We start from the raw sequence: 20,950 nt of genomic DNA, 5'->3' as shown, positions 1-20,950 counted from the left end.
TCATCAGTTCTTAGCTGAATTCTTGCAAATCTGTGACACAGTCAAGACTAATGGGGTTAACCCTGAGGTCTACAGACTGATGCTATTCCCTTTTGCTGTAAGAGACAGAGCTAGAATATGGTTGGATTCTCAACCTAAAGAAAGCCTGGACTCTTGGGAAAAGCTAGTCAATGCCTTCTTGGCAAAGTTCTTTCCACCACAAAGATGGAGTAAGCTTAGAGTGGAAGTCCAAACCTTCAGACAGAAGGATGGAGAATCCCTCTATGAAGCTTGGGAAAGATACAAACAATTAATCAGAAGATGTCCCTCAGACATGCTTTCTGAATGGAGCATCATAGGTATTTTCTATGATGGTCTCTCTGAACTATCCAAGATGTCTTTGGATAGCTCTGCTGGAGGATCTCTTCATCTGAAGAAGACGCCTGCAGAAGCTCAAGAATTGATTGAAATGGTTGCAAATAACCAATTCATGTACACTTTCTGAAAGGAATCCTGTGAACAATGGGACTAGTCAGAAGAAAGGAGTTCTTGAGATTGACACTCTGAATGCCATATTGGCTCAGAACAAGATATTGACTCAACAAGTCAATTTGATTTCTCAAAGTCTGTCTGGAATGCAAAATGCACCAAACAGTACTAAGGATGCTTCATCTGAGGAAGAAGCTTATGATCCTGAGAACCCTTCCATGGAAGAGGTGAATTACCTAGGAGAACCCTATGGAAACACCTATAATTCTTCATGGAGAAATCACCCAAATCTCTCATGGAAGAATCAAGAGAGACCTCAACAAGGTTTCAATAACAATAATGGTGAAAGAAACAGGTTTAGCAATAGCAAGCCTTTTCCATCATCTTCTCAGCAACAGACAGAGAGTTCTAAGCAGAATACTTCTGACTTAGCAACAACGGTCTCTGATCTAATAAAGACCACTCAAAGTTTCATGAATGAAACAAGGTCCTCCATCAGAAATTTGGAAGGACAAGTGGGTCAGCTGAGCAAGAAAGTTACTGAACTCCCTCCTAGTACTCTCCCAAGTAATACAGAAGAAAATCCAAAAGGAGAGTGCAAAGCCATAACCATGGCCGAATGTGGAGAGGAAAGAGAGGAGGAGGACGCCACTGAGGAAGACCTCAGTGGGCGTGTACCAATCTCCTCTGAGTTCCAATGGGAATCTGAGGCTCAAAATGAGACCATAGAGATTCCATTGGACTTACTTCTGCCATTCATGAGCTCTGATGAGTATTCTTCCTCTGAAGAGGATGAGTATGTCACTGAAGAGCAAGTTGCTAAATACCTTGGAGCAATCATGAAGCTAAATGACAAGTTATTTGGAAATGAGACTTGGGAGGATGAACCTCCCTTGCTCACCAAAGAACTGGATGACTTGTCTAGGCAGAAACTGCCTCAAAAGAGGCAAGATCCTGGGAAGTTTTCTATACCTTGTACCATAGGCACCATGACCTTCAAGAAGGCCTTGTGTGACTTAGGGTCAAGTGTAAACCTCATGCCCCTCTCTGTAATGGAGAAATTAGGGATCTTTGAGGTGCAAGCTGCAAGAATCTCATTAGAGATGGCAGACAATTCAAGAAAACAAGCTCATGGACTTGTAGAGAATGTTTTGGTGAAGATTGAAGACCATTACATCCCTACTGATTTCATAGTCCTAGAGACTGGGAAGTGCATGGATGAATCCATCATCCTTGGCAGACCCTTCCTAGCCACAGCAAAGGCTGTGATTGATGTTGATAGAGGAGAGTTGATCATTCAAGTGAATGAAGAATCCTTGGTGTTTAAGGCCCAAGGACATCCCTCTTTCATCATGGAGAGGAAGCATGAAGAGCTTCTCTCAAAACAGAGCCAAGCAGAGCCCCCACAGTCAAACTCTAAGTTTGGTGTTGGGAGGCCACAACCAAACTCTAAGTTTGGTGTTGAACCCCCACATTCAAACTCTAAGTTTGGTGTTGGGAGGTTCCAACACGGTTCTGAGCATTTCTGAGGCTCCATGAGATTCCTCTGTCAAGCTAATGACATTAAAGAAGCGCATGTTGGGAGGCAACCCAATGTTTTATAGTTAACTATTTTCTTTTGTTATTTTATCTTTTTTGTAGGTTGATGATCATAAGAAGTCACAAAAACAATGAAAAAAGAAAAAACAGAATGAAAAACAGGAAGAAAAACAGCACACCCTGGAGGAGAAGAAGCTGGCGTTCAAACGCCAGTAATGCTAGCTGTTGGGCGTTTAACGCCCAGTCTGGCACCATTCTGGGCGTTTAACGCCAGAAAGGGGCACCAGACTGGCGTTAAACGCCAGTAAAGGGCAACAACCTGGCGTTAAACGCCGGGAATGGTCTGGCGTTTAACGCCAGAAATAGCTCAAAACATGATTTTGAGCAACATTTGGTGCAGGGATGACTTTTCCTTGACACCACAGGATCTGTGGACCCCACAGGACCCCACCATCACTCTCTCTCTTCTTCCCCCATTCACCAATCACCTCAATACCTCTTCCCCAAAAACCCTTCACCTATCAAATCCCATCTTTCTCTTCACCACTCACATCCATCCTTCATAAATCCCCACCAACCTCACCCTTCAAATTCAAACCACTTTCCCTCCCAAACCCACCCATCATGGCCGAACCATTACCCCCCTCTCTCCTATATATACCCTTCTTCAACCCTTCATTTTCACACAACCTAAACACCCCTTCTTTCCCTTCTTGGCCGAACACACCACCTTCCCCCTCTTCCTCATTTCTTCTTCTTCTACTCTCTTCTTTCTTCTTTTGCTCGAGGACGAGCAAACATTTTAAGTTTGGTGTGGTAAAAGCGTTGCTTTTTCGTTTTTCCATAACCGTTTATGGCATCCAAGGCCGGAGAAACCTCTAGAAAGAGGAAAGGGAAGGCAAAGGCTTCCACCTCCGAGTCATGGGAGATGGATAGATTCCTCTCAAGGGTGCATCAAGTCCACTTCTATGAAGTTGTGGCCTTGAAGAAGGTGATCCCCGAAGTCCCCTTTTCACTCAAAAAGGGTGAATATCCGGAGATCCGCCATGAGATCCGAAGAAGAGGTTGGGAAGTACTTACCAACCCCATTCAACAAGTCGGAATCTTGATGGTTCAAGAGTTCTATGCCAATGCATGGATCACCAAGAACCATGACCAAAGTGTGAACCCGAATCCAAAGAATTATCTCACTATGGTTCGGGGGAAATACTTGGATTTTAGTCCGGAGAGTGTGAGGGTGGCGTTCAACTTGCCTATGATGCAAGGAGATGAGCATCCTTACACTAGAAGGGTCAACTTTGATCAAAGGTTGGACCAAGTCCTCACAACCATATGTGAAGAGGGCGCACGATGGAAGCAAGATTCAAGAGGCAAGCCGGTTCAATTAAGAAGGCATGACCTCAAGCCCGTGGCTAGAGGATGGTTAGAGTTCATACAACGCTCAATCATTCCCACTAGCAACCGGTCCGAAGTTACCATAGACCGGGCCATCATGATCCATAGCATCATGATTGGAGAAGAAATAGAAGTTCATGAGGTTATAGCCCAAGAACTCTACAAGGTGGCGGACAAGACCTCCACTTTGGCAAGGTTAGCCTTTCCTCATCTCATTTGTCACCTCTGTTATTCAGTTGGAGTTGACATAGAGGGAGATACCCCCATTGATGAGGACAAGCCCATCACCAAGAAAAAGATGGAGTACACAAGAGACCCCTCTCACCAAGAGATCCCTGAGATTCCTCAAGGGATGCACTTTCCTCCACAAAACTATTGGGAGCAACTAAACACCTCCCTAGGAGAATTGAGTTCCAACATGGGACAACTAAGGGTGGAGCATCAAGAACACTCCATTCTCCTCCATGAAATTAGAGAAGACCAAAGAATCATGAGGGAGGAGCAACAAAGACAAGGAAGAGACATTGAGGAGCTCAAGCACTCCATAGGATCTTCAAGAGCAAGAAAGAGCCGCCATCACTACGGTGGACCCGTTCCTTGATTTCCTTGTTCTTTATTCTTCTGTTTTTCGATTTTTATGCTTTATGTTATCCATGTTTGTGTCTTGTGATCATTAGTGTCTTAGTATCTATGCCTTAAAGTTATGAATGTCCTATGAATCCATCACCTTTCTTGAATAAAAATTGTTCTTAATTGAAAAGGAGAAGAATTGCATGAATTCTGAATTTTATAATAGTTTAATTATTTTGATGTGGTGGCAACCCTTTTGTTCTCTGAATGTATGCTTGAACAGTGCATATGTCTTTTGAACTTGTGGTTCATGAATGTTGGCTCTTGAAAGAATGATGAAAAAGGAGACATGTTACTGAGGATCTGAAAAATCATTAAAAATGATTCTTGAAGCAAGAAAAAGCAGTGAATACAAAAAAAAAAAGAGAAAAAGCAAACGAAAAAAAAAAATCGAAAAAAAAGAAAGAAAAAGAAAGAAATAAAGTTGTGATCCAAGGCAATAAGAGTGTGCTTAAGAACCCTGGACACCTCTAATTGGGGACTTTAGCAAAGCTGAGTCACAATCTGAAAAGGTTCACCCAATTATGTGTCTGTGGCATGTATGTATCCGGTGGTAATACTGGAAGACAGAGTGCTTTGGGCCACAGCCAAGACTCAATAAATAGCTATGTTCAAGAATCATCATACTTTACTAGGAGAATTATTAACACTATCTGGATTCTAAGTTCCTAAGGAAGCCAATCATTCTGAATTACAAGGGATAGAGTGAGATGCCAAAACTATTCAGAAGCAAAAAGATAAAAGCCCCGCTCATCTAATTAATACTGATCTTCATAGATGTTTTTGGAGTTCATTGCATATTCTCTTCTTTTTATCTTATTTGATCTTCAGTTGCTTGGGGACAAGCAACAATTTAAGTTTGGTGTTGTGATGAGCGGATAATTTGTATACTTTTTGGCATGTTTTTAGTATGTTTTTGTTATGATTTAGTTAGTTTTTATTATATTTTTATTAGTTTTTAATTAAATTTCACTTTTCTGGACTTTACTATGAGTTTGTGTGTTTTTCTGTGATTTCAGGTATTTTCTGGCTGAAATTGAGGGACCTGAGCAAAAATCTGATCCAGAGACTCAAAAGGACTGCAGATGTTGTTGGATTCTGACCTCCCTGCACTCGAAGTGGATTTTCTGGAGCTACAGAAGCCCAATTGGCGCGCTCTCAACGGTGTTGGAAAGTAGACATCCTGGGCTTTCCAGCAATATATAATAGTCCATACTTTGCCCAAGATTTGATGGCCCAAACCGGCGTTCAAAGTCACCTCAAGAAATTCCAGCGTTAAACGCCGGAACTGGCACCTAATTGGGAGTTAAACGCCCAAACTGGCACTAAAGCTGGCGTTTAACTCCAAGGAGAGTCTCTACACGAAAAAGCTTCATTGCTCAGCCCAAGCACACACCAAGTGGGCCCGGAAGTGGATTTTTATGTCATTTACTCATCTATGTACTAGTTTTCTATAAGTAGGACCTTTTACTATTGTATTAGGGAGACTTTTGGGTAGCTATCTTTGTTTTATGCTATCTTAGACCTTTGGGAGGCTGGCCATTCGGCCATGCCTAGACCTTGTTCTTATGTATTTTCAACGGTGGAGTTTCTACACACCATAGATTAAGGTGTGGAGCTCTGCTGTACCTCGAGTATTAATGCAATTACTATTGTTCTTCCATTCAATTCCGCTTGTTCTTTATCCAAGATATCACTTGTTCTTCAACATGATGAAGGTGATGATTGACGCCCATCACCATTCTCACTCATGAACAAGGTGACTGACAACCATTCTTGTTCTACAAGCATCTGAGGCTTAGTGAATATCTCTTGGATTCCTGATTGCACGATGCATGGTTGATCGCCTGACAACCGAGTGCTCGCCTGACAAACGAGCCAACCATTCTGTGAGATCAGAGTCTTCGTGGTATAGGCAAGAACTGATGGCAGCATTCAAGAGAATCCGGAAGGTCTAACCTTGTCTGTGGTATTCTGAGTAGGATTCAATGACTGAATGACTGTGACGTGCTTCAAACTCCTAGCAGGCTAGGGCGTTAGTGACAGACGCAAAAGTATCAATGGATATTATTCCGGCCTGACCGAGAACCGACAGCTGAATTCCGCTATGCCGTGACAGGACATATGCAATCGCTTTCACTGAGAGGATGGGAGGTAGCTGCTGACAACAGTGAAACCCTACACAAGCTTGCCATGGAAAGGAGTAAGAAGGATTGGATGAAGGCAGTAGGAAAGCAGAGAGACGGAAGGGAAGGCATCTTCATACACTTGTCTGAAGCTCTTACACCAATGATATGCATAAGTATCTCTATCTTTATCTTTATATTATTTTCGTTCATCATCATATACATTTGAGTTTGCCTGACTAAGATTTACAAGATGACCATAGCTTGCTTCAATGCTAACAATCTCCGTGGGATCGACCCTTACTCACGTAAGGTATTACTTGGACGACCCAGTGCACTTGCTGGTTAGTTGTGCGAAGTTGTGTAATGCCATGGTATTGAGCTACCACGTTTTTGGAGCCATTACCGGGGATTATGAGAGTTGTGAAAAGTATTGTTCACAATTTCGCGCACCACCCTCCCATACTTGGCGTGCTAATTGGATCCCCATGTAAGGCTTCACTGCTCTGCTCTCCACAAGAGCAGAGCAGCCTCCTGGGAGCAACACCCATGGGCCAAAAATTCAATTAAAATTCCCTTTGAACTCAATTCTTCACCAATTGAACCAAGGCCAACCAAACCCATTTCTCCTCAAATCCAAAGCAAGCAAAGCCCACATCATCACTCAAAGGCACATGGATTAATTAGATTAGGATTTTCATTTTAATTGTAATTTGTTTTAATTTCATTTTCATTTTCACTTTGTAAAGCCTATATAAAGGCATCAATCCTATCTCAGTAAGGAGGCTAGCTCCACTAGGGAGCATTAGGAGTAGTAGTAGAGAGCTCTCTCTTTTAATTTTCCTCTTTTCTATTTTTAAGTTTTGGATTGAGAGTGAAGGAATTCTATTTCCCTCTTGGTCTAAGATTTCTCTTGTTATTCTTCTGCAAAATTTCAGTGAATTAAGGATTTGAACCAAAACTCTCTTTACTGCTTCCATTCTTATTCCTTCTGCAAACTTGTTTTCTGTTGGATCAAGGAAGCGAGTGAGATCTAGACTTGTTTTCTAGTCTCTTTGATTCCCTGAGATCTTCAATTTTATTTTGCAATTGAGTTGAGTTCTTGGCTGCTCTTCTGTTTTTACTGTTCCATTGGCTTTCAATTTACTTTCAAGCAATTTAATTCTTCTGCACTTGTTCTTTATTTTACATTTTTGTTCATGATCCCAATTTGCTTTTCTGCAAGTTAAGCTTTCTGCAAGAGTTCTGAGTTTTGATCTATTGCTCTCTTTAATTTCCAGCACCCAACCCTCTTTACTTTTCATGCAATTTACATTTCTTGCAATTTAAGTTTCAACTAGTTTACTTTCTTGCACTTTAAGTTTTATGCGATTTTACTTTCTGCAACTTTAAATTTCCTGTCATTTATAATTCTGTTGGCTACATTTCATCCAATATCCCTTCAATGTTAGCTTGACTAAACTAATCACCCACTAAAGTTGCTTGATCCATCAATCCCTGTGGGATCGACCTCACTCTTGTGAGTTATTACTACTTGATGCGACCTGGTACACTTGCCAGTGAGTTTTGTGTTTGGAAATTCATTTTCCACAAAAACACCATCAAGTTTTTGGCGCCGTTGCCGGGGATTGATTAGATCAACAATGATTAAGTGGGTGAGAAGTCTAGATCAAACATTTTTTTTGTTTTTGTTCTCTGTTTTAAACTGAAACCAAGGTGTTTGTGTTTTTGCCTCACTAAGAAATTCTGTCTCTGTGACACGAATTTCAATTTTTAATGGTGTTGTGTTTTGCAAAATACAAATGGAGTTCAACTCATCTTGCAGTCAAACAAAATTTTTCAGGATATCACCCACCATCACCAACCTCTAATGATGGCTGGGGATATCACCAAGAATTAACAGATTTTGAGCACTCCAATCCATGGAGAATTGCTTCAGAGACACAAGATGAGCAAGAGAATCATATGGGACACTTCCCAGAGACACAATATGATCCAGATTTTGATGAGTCTAACAACTACTCATATTGTGACTGGGAAAGTCAAAATCAAAGAAATCTTAGCAATCTATACTGTGATGAGTTCAACAATTCTTCAAATTGTGATTCAGAGGATCTCCTTCAAAAGTCCAGAGGATTTTTTGAAAGACAAGAACAATCCTGGAAAAGGCAAGAAGCTCTCTTCAAAAATATAAATAGAGATTTAGAGAAAATAAGGAGGAGCTTAGAACTATTGAGCAAGGAAAATGAAGGCCAATTGATGGATGTGAAGGAGAAAGTGGAAGAGCAAGATAAGGAGGCCACTACATCAAGTGAACTTTTAATGAAGAATGAGATGATTGAAAATAAAACTGCACTTGAGGTGACAAGGGAAGGAGTGGAGGAGCAAGAAAGTGAGGAAGACACTCAAGAGAAGTCACCCTCAATTGAAGCAGAGAGTCGCATAGAAGAAGGACTCATGGAACCACCAATTCAAAAGACTCTTGATAAAGAGAAGACTCCAACAATCACACAACCACCAAGACTTGAATCCAAAGAAGTGAAGGCAACTAACAAGAGCACCAATCCTGTCCCTGATCCAGCAAGCAAGATCAATCAAGCCATTTGCAAAAGGAAGCTTGCTGAGGAAAGGCCAAGACAAGGGACAGTAGCTGAATCTTCTCCCCCCTTGAGGTCATTCCTCTTAACATACTGGAAGAAGAGGAAGAAAGTAAAGAACAATATGTCAAGCTAATGACACTAAAAGAGCGCTTGATGGGAGGCAACCCAACCATAGGTAACATTTCATTTCTCTGCTTAGTTTATTCTCTTTCTTTGCTGTGTTTAAATTTCAATAAATTGGCATAGGATCACATTCTAAGTTTGGTGTTGCCTTGCAACTATTTTCAATATTTTTGGATGATTGCATCAAATCAAAAATGAAAGTGACACACCAAGATTCTAAGTTTGGTGTGCCACTTATTTTCTATGCAATTCATTCAAGCAACACTACTTGTCTACATAATCATAATGCCTCTACAGTTTTATTTTTTTTTATTTTAATTTGACACTTTTTCATTCTACTTTCTTTAGTCATTTTTCTGTTTTTAAATGCTTTCATTTTAGTTTGCTTATTTACTGTGTTTGTTAATACATTACCAAGAGAGCTTTATTCATGACAGATTCTTGGCTTGGTGATTGTACTTAACATATAACAGTTTCATTTGCTTAGTATTCAAATAAATTGACATATGATTGCATTCTAAGTTTGGTGTTGCTATGCAACAAAAATTTGGTTCCCATATCTACTAGATACTTGCATCAGTTCCAAGTGAAAGTGTCACACTAAGTTTGGTGTGCCACTTATCTTTTATGCAATGTATTATGCTCATCTTCTTATGTTTGCAATCAAAATGTCTCTGTCTCTGGTGCCTTGATTGTTATCTTTCATTTTGCTTGCTTAAAACACATGTACTACTAACATTTCATTGTATAAGACATTCATGATCCATCTTAGCCCCATAGCCATTGTTCTAATTGTTGCTTGAGGATGAGCAAGCATTCTGAGTTTGGCAAGGGAAAGAGGAAGAATAGAGGAAAAAGGACAACAATAATGAAGATGAACTACAAGGTTGTAGAGTTCCTTTTCTTCTCATTTGTTTCCAGCACTTAAATTGCATGATTGTCTTCATCTTTTCTGTTTACATGTGTGTATGAATAAAGCATAGCTTGAATTTTGAATTATAACATGGTGCTGTACCATTATGACTACCAACTTGAATCCTGTGAGTTCAAAAGCAAAAAAGCATCATGATCATAAACAAACAAGGAATTAAAGAAGAATTTAGCATGTGCATACAAGTATTGGAAAGCTAGTATGATTGATTGTTGCTCAATTGCATTGGATTTTATTTATTTGAAGTTTTTCATCTAGTACATTTTGTGAAATCTTTTGAAATCATGAAAACCTTGAAGGAAGCAAATACAATTAAAGCAAGAAAAGAAAAAGGGAAAGAATGAGAAAGCTGAAGGCTCTGAGTACCAATGGTAATTTATTTGTTAAGTGCTTGTGGAGTTTATGTATCAAGCCAAATACTTGAAAACAAAACACTTAGAAGTCAAGGCTAGGCTCAAGTGCAAAAGCACTCCCTCAAAGCTCAAGGTTCTGAGCATCAATGATTAGAGAGTCAAGAAAAGAAAAAAAATGATGAGTTTAATGAAGTCCTCTAATTAAATGCTTGTGGTGCTTATGTATCAAGTGGTAATACTTGAAAACAAAGCATTTAGAAGTTGTAGCTTTGTTATTAACTCATGGGGCAAAGCACCCAAAAGGAGAAGCTAAAAAAAAAAATCAAAAGCTTGTTTCAAGGAAGAATTATAAGAAAAAGATTTCATAAATTGAGCTAGATAGAAGCATCAATCATTTACATTTCTTTTGTGATTGAAGCATGCATAGAAAACTAGCTTACCATGAACATTGAGTTGCTATTCTTCTTACCTTGGATTGTCAATCTTTATTGCATGATTCTTTTCTTGCTTGGGGACAAGCAAGGTTTAAGTTTGGTGTTGTGATGACAAGTCATCACATACCTATTTTTCTATGCTTTTTCATACAATAAATTGATGATTAGTGCTTAAATATTGCATTCTTTTGTGCTTAATTGGAATATTTCCTTGATCTTTTAATTTTATAAATCTTGTAGGAAATAGGAAGAAAAAGAAGCAAAGAAGCACAAAATAAGCTAAAAAGAAAAAAAAAAGAGCTTTGGGGCACACTTTGAAGTTGGAGCACACTTTGGAGCCTTAGGCCACGCTTTTAAAAGTGTGGCCCATGACCAAATTAAAGGAGGAAGCAACCAGCACGCACATTGCCCTGCTCTTGCCAAGGGCAGGGCAATATCATGATGAAACAAAGTGAGGTTGGAAGCAAATTTTCGCTAAGTTAAAATCTGGGGGCTCACAACATGACCATGCCTCCTTCAAAGGGCTATAACTTGAGCTACAGACGTCCGATTGATGTGCTTCTAGTTGCGTTGGAAAGCTGACATTCAGAGCTTTCCAACGATATATAGTAATTCATATTTGGTGTACAATTGAGGCATGAGTGAAAGGTATCTTTAAGGGCCAAAAACAAGCGAAAATAAACCAAAGTGCTTCCACCAAGGCTCGAAGAGGGAGACACAAGGAAACCAAGGAAGTCTGCTCTCAAGGAGAGCAGAGTGCTCTCTTGGAGTGCAATGTCGTGCTTTTCTTCATGAAAATTCAAGGAAAAATTGCAGCAACTTCCGCCACCAAGTTTTAAACCAAGGATCTCTAGGAAGCCAAGCCTTATGCGTGAATTAGGTGCCAAGAAGAAAAAGCCAAGCAATGCACTCCATGGGATTCGAACTTGGCACTCCCCTTGGAAGCTCCATTGTGCTGCTCACAAGGAGAGTAGAGCACACTCCTTGGCGCACACAAGCATGAGCATGACACGGCCAGGGATTTGTTGCATGCATTATGACACGGTCCAAGAAGGCAAGGCACGCACCATGACACCATTGCCCCGCTCTCCACAAGGGCAGGGCAATCCCCTGGTGCCCCTCCCACACTTGGCAGGCTAATTGGATCCCCATGCAAGGCTTCACTGCTCTGCTTTCCACAAGAGCAGAGCAGCCTCCTAGGAGCAACACCCATGGGCCAAAAATTCAATTAAAATTCCCTTTGAACTCAATTCTTCACCAATTGAACCAAGGCCAACCAAACCCATTTCTCCTCAAATCCAAAGCAAGCAAAGCCCACATCATCACTCAAAGGCACATGGATTAATTAGATTAGGATTTTCATTTTAATTGTAATTTGTTTTAATTTCATTTTCATTTTCACTTTGTAAAGCCTATATAAAGGCATCAATCCTATCTCATTAAGGAGGCTAGCTCCACTAGGGAGCATTAGGAGTAGTAGTAGAGAGCTCTCTCTTTTAATTTTCCTCTTTTCTATTTTTAAGTTTTGGATTGAGAGTGAAGGAATTCTATTTCCCTCTTGGTCTAAGATTTCTCTTGTTATTCTTCTGCAAAATTTCAGTGAATTAAGGATTTAAACCAAATCTCTCTTTACTGCTTCCATTCTTATTCCTTCTGCAAACTTGTTTTCTGTTGGATCAAGGAAGCGAGTGAGATCTAGACTTATTTTCTAGTCCCTTTGATTCCCTGAGATCTTCAATTTTATTTTGCAATTGAGTTGAGTTCTTGGCTGCTCTTCTGTTTTTACTGTTCTATTGGCTTTCAATTTACTTTCAAGCAATTTAATTCTTCTGCACTTGTTCTTTATTTTACATTTCTGTTCATGATCCCAATTTGCTTTTCTGCAAGTTAAGCTTTCTGTAAGAGTTCTGAGTTTTGATCTATTGCTCTCTTTAATTTCCAGCACCCAACCCTCTTTACTTTTCATGCAATTTACATTTCTTGCAATTTAAGTTTCAGCTAGTTTACTTTCTTGCACTTTAAGTTTTATGCGATTTTACTTTCTGCAACTTTAAATTTCCTGTCATTTATAATTCTGTTGGCTACATTTCATCCAATATCCCTTCAATGTTAGCTTGACTAAACTAATCACCCACTAAAGTTGCTTGATCCATCAATCCCTGTGGGATCGACCTCACTCTTGTGAGTTATTACTACTTGATGCGACCCAGTACACTTGCCGGTGAGTTTTGTGTTTGGAAATTCATTTTCCACAAAACACCATCACCCTCCATTGGAGTTAGTAGTTTTGAGTTGAACCCTCAGCTCATTATCATGGTGCAGTAAAGTTGCCAGTATTCCGGTCTTCCACAGGAAGAACCTACAGAGTTTCTAGCACAGTTTTTATAAATTGTTGACACAGTACATGATAAGGAAGTAGATCAGGATGTCTACAGATTATTCCTGTTTCCATTTGCTGTAAAAGACCAAGCTAAGAGGTGGTTAAATAACCAACCTAAGGACAGTATAAAGACATGGAAAGAGCTGTCAAAAAAATTCCTGAATCACTATTTTCCTCTAAAATGGATGACACAGCTAAGGCTGAGCATCCAAGGCTTCAAACAAGGAGATAATGAATCCCTTTATGATGTCTGGGAGAGATACAGAGAAATGCTGAGAAAATGCCCCTCTGAAATATTTTCAGAGTGGGTGCAGTTAGACATCTTTTATTTTGGGATTACAGAGAGAGCTCAGACTTCTCTAGACCACTCAGTTGGTGGATCTACACACATGAGAAAGATAATAGAAGAAGCTCAAGAGCTTATTGATACAGTTGCCAGAAATCAGCATCTGTACCTAAGCAGTGAACCTTTCATCAACGAAGAGGCTAAAATAGTAACTATTGAACTCAGTCCTGCAGAAAAAGCTACTGAATTCAATTAGCAATTAGATTTTCTAACAAAACAGCTAGCCGAATTCAAGAAAATATTGCAAGAAACAAGAATGGATAATATGAATATGGAAGTGCAGTTGAAGCAAATAGAGTAGCAGTTATCAAAACAAATAACAGAAGAATACCAAGCAGTTCAATTAAGAAGTGAAAAAACATTAAATACCCCACTTCAAGGCAGCAGGAAGCCAAGAAATGAACAGACTGCTACCCAAAATCCCTCTGAGGACAGTCAGAGCCCAGAGAGGAATAATTCTGGCACTCAAACGCCAGATAATAGGTGGAAAACTGGCGTTGAACGCCCAACCCATGCTCAGTCCTGGCGTCCAACGCCAGAAACAAGCAAGGAACTGGCATTGAACGCCCAAAGGAAGCCCAGTACTGGCATTCAAATGCCAGAAACAGATAAGGAGTTGGCGTCTAACGCCACTCCAGCTTCCACCCCTGGTATTCAAACACCAGTGGGGGATCAGACACATACAAGTGCTGATAGAAACTCCTCTAAAAAGGCTTCTCAACCCACGACTGTAGGCAATAAACCTGCAGCAACTAAGGTTGATGAATACAAAGCCAAAATGCCTTATCCTCAAAAACTCCATCAAGCGGAACAGGATAAGAAATTTGGTTGCTTTGCAGACTATCTCAGGAGTCTTGAAATAAAGATTCTATTTGCAGAAGCACTTGAGCAAATGCCCTCTTATGCTAAGTTCATGAAAGAGATCTTAAGTCATAAGAAGGATTGGAGGGAAACTGAAAAAGTTTACCTCACTGAAGAATGTAGTGCAGTCATTCTGAAAAGCTTACCTGAGAAGCTTAAAGATCCCGGAAGCTTTATGATACCATGCACATTAGAAGGTACTTGTACCAAGCAAGCTCTATGTGATCTTGGGGCAAGTATCAACCTAATACCTACATCTACTATAAAAAAGCTTGGGTTGACTGATGAAGTCAAACCAACCCGGATATGTCTCCAACTTGTTGATGGTTCCATTAAACACCCATCAGGCGTGATTGAAGACATGATTGTCAAGGTTGGGCCATTTACCTTTCCCACTGACTTTGTGGTGCTGGAAATGGAGGAGCACAAGAGTGCAACTCTCATTCTAGGAAGACCGTTCCTAGCAATTGGCCGAACCCTTATTGACGTCCAAAAAGGGGAAGTAACCCTGAGAGTCAATGAGGATGAGTTTAAGTTGAATGTTGTCAAAGCTATGCAGCATCCAGACACCCCAAATGACTGCATGAGCATTGATATTATTGATTCTCTGGTAAAAGAGGTTAATATGACTGAGATTCTTGAATCAGAGCTAGAATATATCTTTAAAGATGTTCAGCCTAATTTGGAGGAGCCAGAGAGAATAATAGAACCTCTGAAAATACCTCAAGGAGAGGAGAAACCTCCCAAACCCGAGCTCAAACCATTACCACCATCCCTGAAATATGCATTTCTGGGAGAAGGTGATACCTTTCCTGTAATCATATGCTCTACCTTAGAGCCACAGGAAGAGGAAGCACTAATTCAAGTGTTGAGGACACACAAGACAGCTCTTGGATGGTCCATCAGTGATCTTAAGGGCATTAGCCCAGCCAGATGCATGCACAAGATCCTATTGGAGGGTGACGCTAAGCCAGTGGTTCAACCATAGAGGCGGCTGAATCCAGCCATGAAGGAGGTGGTGTAGAAAGAGGTCACTAAATTACTAGAGGCTGGGATTATTTATCCCATTTCTGATAGCCCCTGGGTAAGCCCTGTTCAAGTCGTCCCTAAGAAGGGTGGCATGACAGTGGTTCATAATGAAAAAAATGAACTGGTTCCTACAAGAACAGTTACAAGGTGGCGTATGTGTATTGATTACAGAAGGCTCAATACAGCTACCAGAAAGGATCATTTTCCTTTACCATTCATAGACCAGATGCTAGAAAGACTAGCAAGTCATGAATACTACTGCTTCCTGGATGGATATTCAGGTTATAATCAAATTGCAGTAGATCCCTAGGATCAAGAGAAAACAGCATTCACATGCCCATCTGGAGTATTTACATACAGAAGGATGCCAGTTGGTCTGTGCAATGCACCTGCAACCTTTCAAAGGTGCATGCTCTCTATTTTCTCTGATATGGTGGAAAATTTTCTGGAAGTCTTCATGGATGACTTTTCAGTGTTTGGAGACTTATTCAGCTCCTGTCTTGACTATTTAGCACTTGTTCTAAAGAGGTGCCAAGAGACTAACCTGGTTTTAAACTGGGAAAAATGTCACTTTATGGTGACTGAAGGAATTGTCCTTGGGCACAAAATTTTGAACAATGGAATAGAGGTGGATCAAGCTAAGGTAGAGGTAATTGAAAAGTTACCACCACCTGCCAATGTTAAGGCAATCAGAAGCTTTCTGGGGTAAGCAGGATTCTATAGGAGGTTTATAAAATATTTTTCAAAAATTGCCAAACCTCTGAGCAATCTGTTAGCTGCTGACACGCCATTTATCTTTGATAAGGAGTGTCTCCAGGCGTTTGAGACTCTGAAAGCTAAGCTGGTCACACCACCAGTCATCTCTGCACCAGACTGGATATTATTATTTGAACTGATGTGTGATGCCAGTGACCATGCCATTGGTGCAGTGTTGGGACAAAGGCATGACAAGCTTCTGCACGTCATTTACTATGCCAGTCATGTTTTAAATGACGCACAGAAGAATTATACAACCATAGAAAAAGAGTTACTTGTAGTGGTTTACGCCATTGACAAGTTCAGATCTTATTTAGTAGGATCAAAAGTGATTGTGTACACTGACCATGCTACTCTTAAATATCTACTCACAAAGCAGGATTCAAAACTCAGACTCATCAGATGGGTGTTGCTTCTGCAAGAGTTTGATATAAAAATAAGAGACAGAAAAGGGATAGAGAACCAAGTAGCAGATCACCTGTCCCGAATAGAACTAGTAGAAGGGGCGTCCCTCCCTCTCATTGAGATCTCTGAAAACTTTCCGAATGAGCACCTCTTTGCCATCCAGGAAGTGCCATGGTTCACAGACATTGCAAACTATAAGGCAGTGAGATTCATACCCAAAGAGTACAGTAGGCAGCAATCAAAGAAATTGATCACAGATGCAAAATACTATCTTTGGTATGAACCATATCTCTTCAAGAGATGAGCAGACGGAGTAATCCGTAGATGTGTGCCTAAAGAAGAAGCACAGAAGATCCTCTGGCACTGCCATGGATCACAGTATGGAGGACATTTTGGAAGTGAGCGAACAGCCATAAGAGTCCTCCAATATGGCTTCTACTGGCCTACTCTTTATAAAGACTCCCGAGTGTTTGTACTTAATTGTGACAGTTGCCAAAGATCTGGCAATCTGCCTCACAGTTATGCCATACCTCAACAAGGGATCTTGGAGATTGAGTTGTTTTACTTCATGGGGGCTTTCCCACCATCATACTCAAATACTTATATTCTGGTGGCAGTGGATTATGTATCCAAATGGGTGGAAGCTATTGCAACACCCACTAATGATACTAAGACAGTGCTGAAATTTCTTCAGAAATATATCTTCAGTAGATTTGGTATCCCTAGAGTACTAATTAGTGATTGGGGCACTCATTTCTGCAATAAACAGCTTTACTCTGCTTTGGTTCGATATGGAGTTAGCCACAGGGTAGCTACTCTATATCATCCACAGACAAATGGGCAAGCTGAAGTCTCTAATAGAGAACTTAAAAGAATCCTGAAATGGACTGTGATTAACCGTAGAAGGGATTGGGCAAGAAGCTTGGATGATGCTCTAGGGGCATACAGAACAGCATTCAAGACTCCTATAGGAACTTCTCCATACCAGCTTGTGTATGGAAAAGCCTGTCACTTGCTAGTGGAACTGGAACATAAGGCCTATTGGGCTACCAGATTCCTAAACCTAGATGCCACGTTAGCTGGAGAAAAACGATTGCTCCAGTTAAATGAGCTAGAGGAATTCAGACTCAATACTTTCGAAAATGCAAAAATTTACAAAGAGAAAGAAAAAAGATGGCATGATAAGAAACTGTCATCTAGAGTCTTTGAGCCAGGGCAGAAAGTTCTGCTATTTAATTCTAGGCTCAAATTATTCCCCGGGAAATTGAAATCCCGGTGGAGAGGTCCATATGTAATTACAAGTGTGTCACCATATGGATACGTGGAGCTTTAGGATAATGATTCTAACAAAAAGTTCATTGTTAATGGATAAAGAGTCAAACATTGTCTTGAAAGCAATTTTGAGCAAGAATGCTCAAAACTGAGACTTGATTAAAGCTTAGTAATAGTCCAGCTAAAGACAATAAAGAAGCGCTTGCTGGTAGGCAACCCAGCCATTTACAAAGCTTATTTGTTAATTAATTGATTTTTACAGGTTTATGTCAATTATCTTCAAGGTAAAATAGCAATTGCTTGAATCCACAGAGTTACCGAAGGATTCACAGGATAAAACAGCAAAAAGGAAGCTCACTGGTGTGAAAAAGCCAGTAAGAACTGTTTTGGGAGTTGAACGCCCAATAGAAGCATCTACTGGGCATTCAACGCCAGTAAGGATAGCCATCTGGGTGTTAAACGCCAGAAAGAAGCATCTTCTGGGTGTTGAACGCCAGAAAGAAGCACCTTCTGGGCGTTTAACGCCAGATTTATAGCGTCCTGGGTGTTCAGAAAAATGCCCAGTGACAAAGGAGTTCCTAGCGTTTAACGCCAGCTAGAAGCAATAGCTGTGCATTGAACGCCCAGGAGAAGCTGCAAATGGGCGTTAAATGCCCAAAACATGCAGCGTTTGGGCGTTTAACGCCAGGATTGTGGGAAGGAGGTAAATTCGTTTTCAATTCACATTTTTTCAAAATTTTATATTTCAATTCATGATTTCTTGCATAAACATGTTACAAACTCTCATCCTTCAATTCCAAAAATTTTAATCCTAATTTCTAAAATCCCTTTTTCAAAAATATCAAATGTATCTTAATTCATAAACACAAATCCTTTTTCAAATCCCATCCAACTTCTTTTCAAATATTTTTCAAAAATCAATTATCTTTTCAAATTAATCCCAAATTTTTTTTTTTAAAAAAAATTCAGATTTATCTTTTTCAAATACTATATCTTTTCAATTTTCAATTATATCTTTTTCTTATCATATTTATCTTTTACAAATCATATCTTCTATCCTATCTTTCTTCAAAATTTTCGAAAACGCACCCCTTCCCTTTAAATCCACTTTCAGCCTCTCTCCTATCCTCAACAATTCGAAAACTAGCTCTCCTTCTATCCCTCTCTTTTATTTTCTTTTGCTTGAGGACAAGCAAACCTCTAAGTTTGGTGTGTTTATCCGTGATCACTAAACCATACCTACTAAGATCATGGCTCTTAAAGGAAAACAACCCACTCCAAAAGGCAAGAAAGAGAGTATTCCAAAACCACTTTGGAATCAAGGGAAGTTCTTACCAAAGAACATTCAGACCATTACTACAAAATAATGGCTCATCTATTCATAATTTTGATCCTCTAAGCAAAATGGTTTCTATGAGGTTAAGTGTATATGCAGACACCAAACTTAACGTTTGGCTATATACTCCATCAAAATGAATAAGCATATAGTCTAAGAAGGCTTGAAAAACTATTTTGGAGTGCTTTCAGGTACACCAAACATAGAAATCTAGCCTATACTTCAATACAATGCATGCAATTATCATGTATGCTGATGAGCGGATATTTTATATGCTTTTTGGTGGTAATTTCATGTAGATTTCAGAATGTTTTAGTTAGTTTTTAGTAGATTTTTATTAGTTTTTAGGAAAAAATCATATTTCTGGATTTTACTATGAGTTTGGGTATTTTTTTGTGATTTCAGGTATTTTCTAGCTGAAATTGATGAAGCTGAGCAAAAATCTAATTTAGGCTGAAAAAGGACTGCTGATGCTGTTGGATTCTGACCTCCCTGCACTCGGAATGTTATTTTTGGAGCTACAGGAGTCCAATTGGCACGCTCTCAATTGGACTGGAAAGTAGATATCCAGGGCTTTCCAGAAATATATAATAGTCTATACTTTGAGCGAAGATAGATGACGTAAACTGGCGTTCAACGCCAGTTCCATGTTGCAGTCTGGCGTTCAGCGCCAGAAACAGGTTGCAAGTTGGAGTTCAACGCCAGAAACAGGTTACAACCTGACGTTCAACTCCAGAAACAGCCCAGGCACGTGAGAAGCTTAAGTCTCAGCCCCAACACACACCAAGTGGACCCCAGAAGTGGATTTCTGCACTATCCATCTTAGTTTACTCATCTTATGTAAACCTAGGTTACTAGTTTAGTATTTAAACAACTTTTAGAGATTTATTTTGTATCTCATGATATTTTTATATCTGAACTTTGCACCTTTTGATGGCATGAGTCCCTAAACTCCATTGTTAGGGGTGAGGAGCTCTGCACCGTCTCGATGAATTAATGCAATTATTTCTGTTTTTCATTCAAACACGCTTGATCCTATCTAAGATGTTCATTCGCGCTTCACTATGAAGAAGGTGATGATCCGTGACACTCATCACCTTCCTCAATCCATGAACGTGTGCCTGACAATCACCTCTATTCTACATTAGATTGAATGAGTATCTTTTAGATTCCTTAATCAGAATCTTCGTGGTATAAGCTAGAATCCATTGGCGGCACCCTTGAGAATCCGGAAGGTCTACACCTTGTCTGTGGTATTCCAAGTAGGATTCAAGGATTGGATGACTGTGATGAGCTTCAAACTCGCGAGTGTTGGGCTTAGTGGCAAACGCAAAAGGATCAATGGATCTTATTCCGACATGATCGAGAACCGACAGATGATTAGCCGTGCTGTGACAGAGCATTTGGACCATTTTTACTAAGAGGATGGGAAGTAGCCATTGACAACGGTGATTCCCTACATACAGCTTGCCATGGAAGGAGCATTGCGTGTGTGAAGAGGAGGACAAGGGAAAAGCTGAAATTCAGAGGACAAAGCATCTCCAAAACTCCAACATATTCTCCATTACTGCATAATAAGTATTTATTTCATGCTCTTTTACTTTTTACAATTGAAACTAAAAATTATTATTGATATTATATCCTGACTAAGAATAATAAGATAACCATAGCTTGCTTCAAGCCAACAGTCTCTGTGGGATTCGACCCTTACTCACGTAAGGTATTACTTGGATGACCCAGTGCACTTGCTGGTTAGTTGTGCGAAGCTGTGAGAAATAGTCCATTAATATTGTCATACACAATTTCGTGCACCATATGCTCATGAGAATTCAATTTCATGCTGGAAGGACCACTGATTATTGAAATTAAATTGAAACAAGGATATTAAATCATGGGTTACCTCCCATGTAGCGCTCTTTTATTGTCACTAGCTTGACATTGGGCCCTTATTAGGGTGGTTAATGAC

At 39.9% G+C, this 20,950-nt stretch overlaps 1 non-coding gene across 1 annotated transcript; it reads right to left on the bottom strand.

Moving 5' to 3' along the window:
- Positions 1-211: 211 nt before the first annotated feature.
- Positions 212-319, bottom strand: LOC130953114 (small nucleolar RNA R71). The gene has a single exon (XR_009075287.1). It is a non-coding gene; the product is annotated as a small nucleolar RNA R71 (small nucleolar RNA).
- Between the last annotated feature and the right edge of the window lie 20,631 nt (positions 320-20,950).

The sequence above is a fragment of the Arachis stenosperma genome, chromosome 9, assembly GCF_014773155.1.
Source record: "Arachis stenosperma cultivar V10309 chromosome 9, arast.V10309.gnm1.PFL2, whole genome shotgun sequence".
Lineage (NCBI taxonomy): Eukaryota > Viridiplantae > Streptophyta > Magnoliopsida > Fabales > Fabaceae > Arachis > Arachis stenosperma.
Note: the sequence above shows the minus strand (reverse complement) of the source record. Positions and strands in the feature narration are given on the sequence as shown.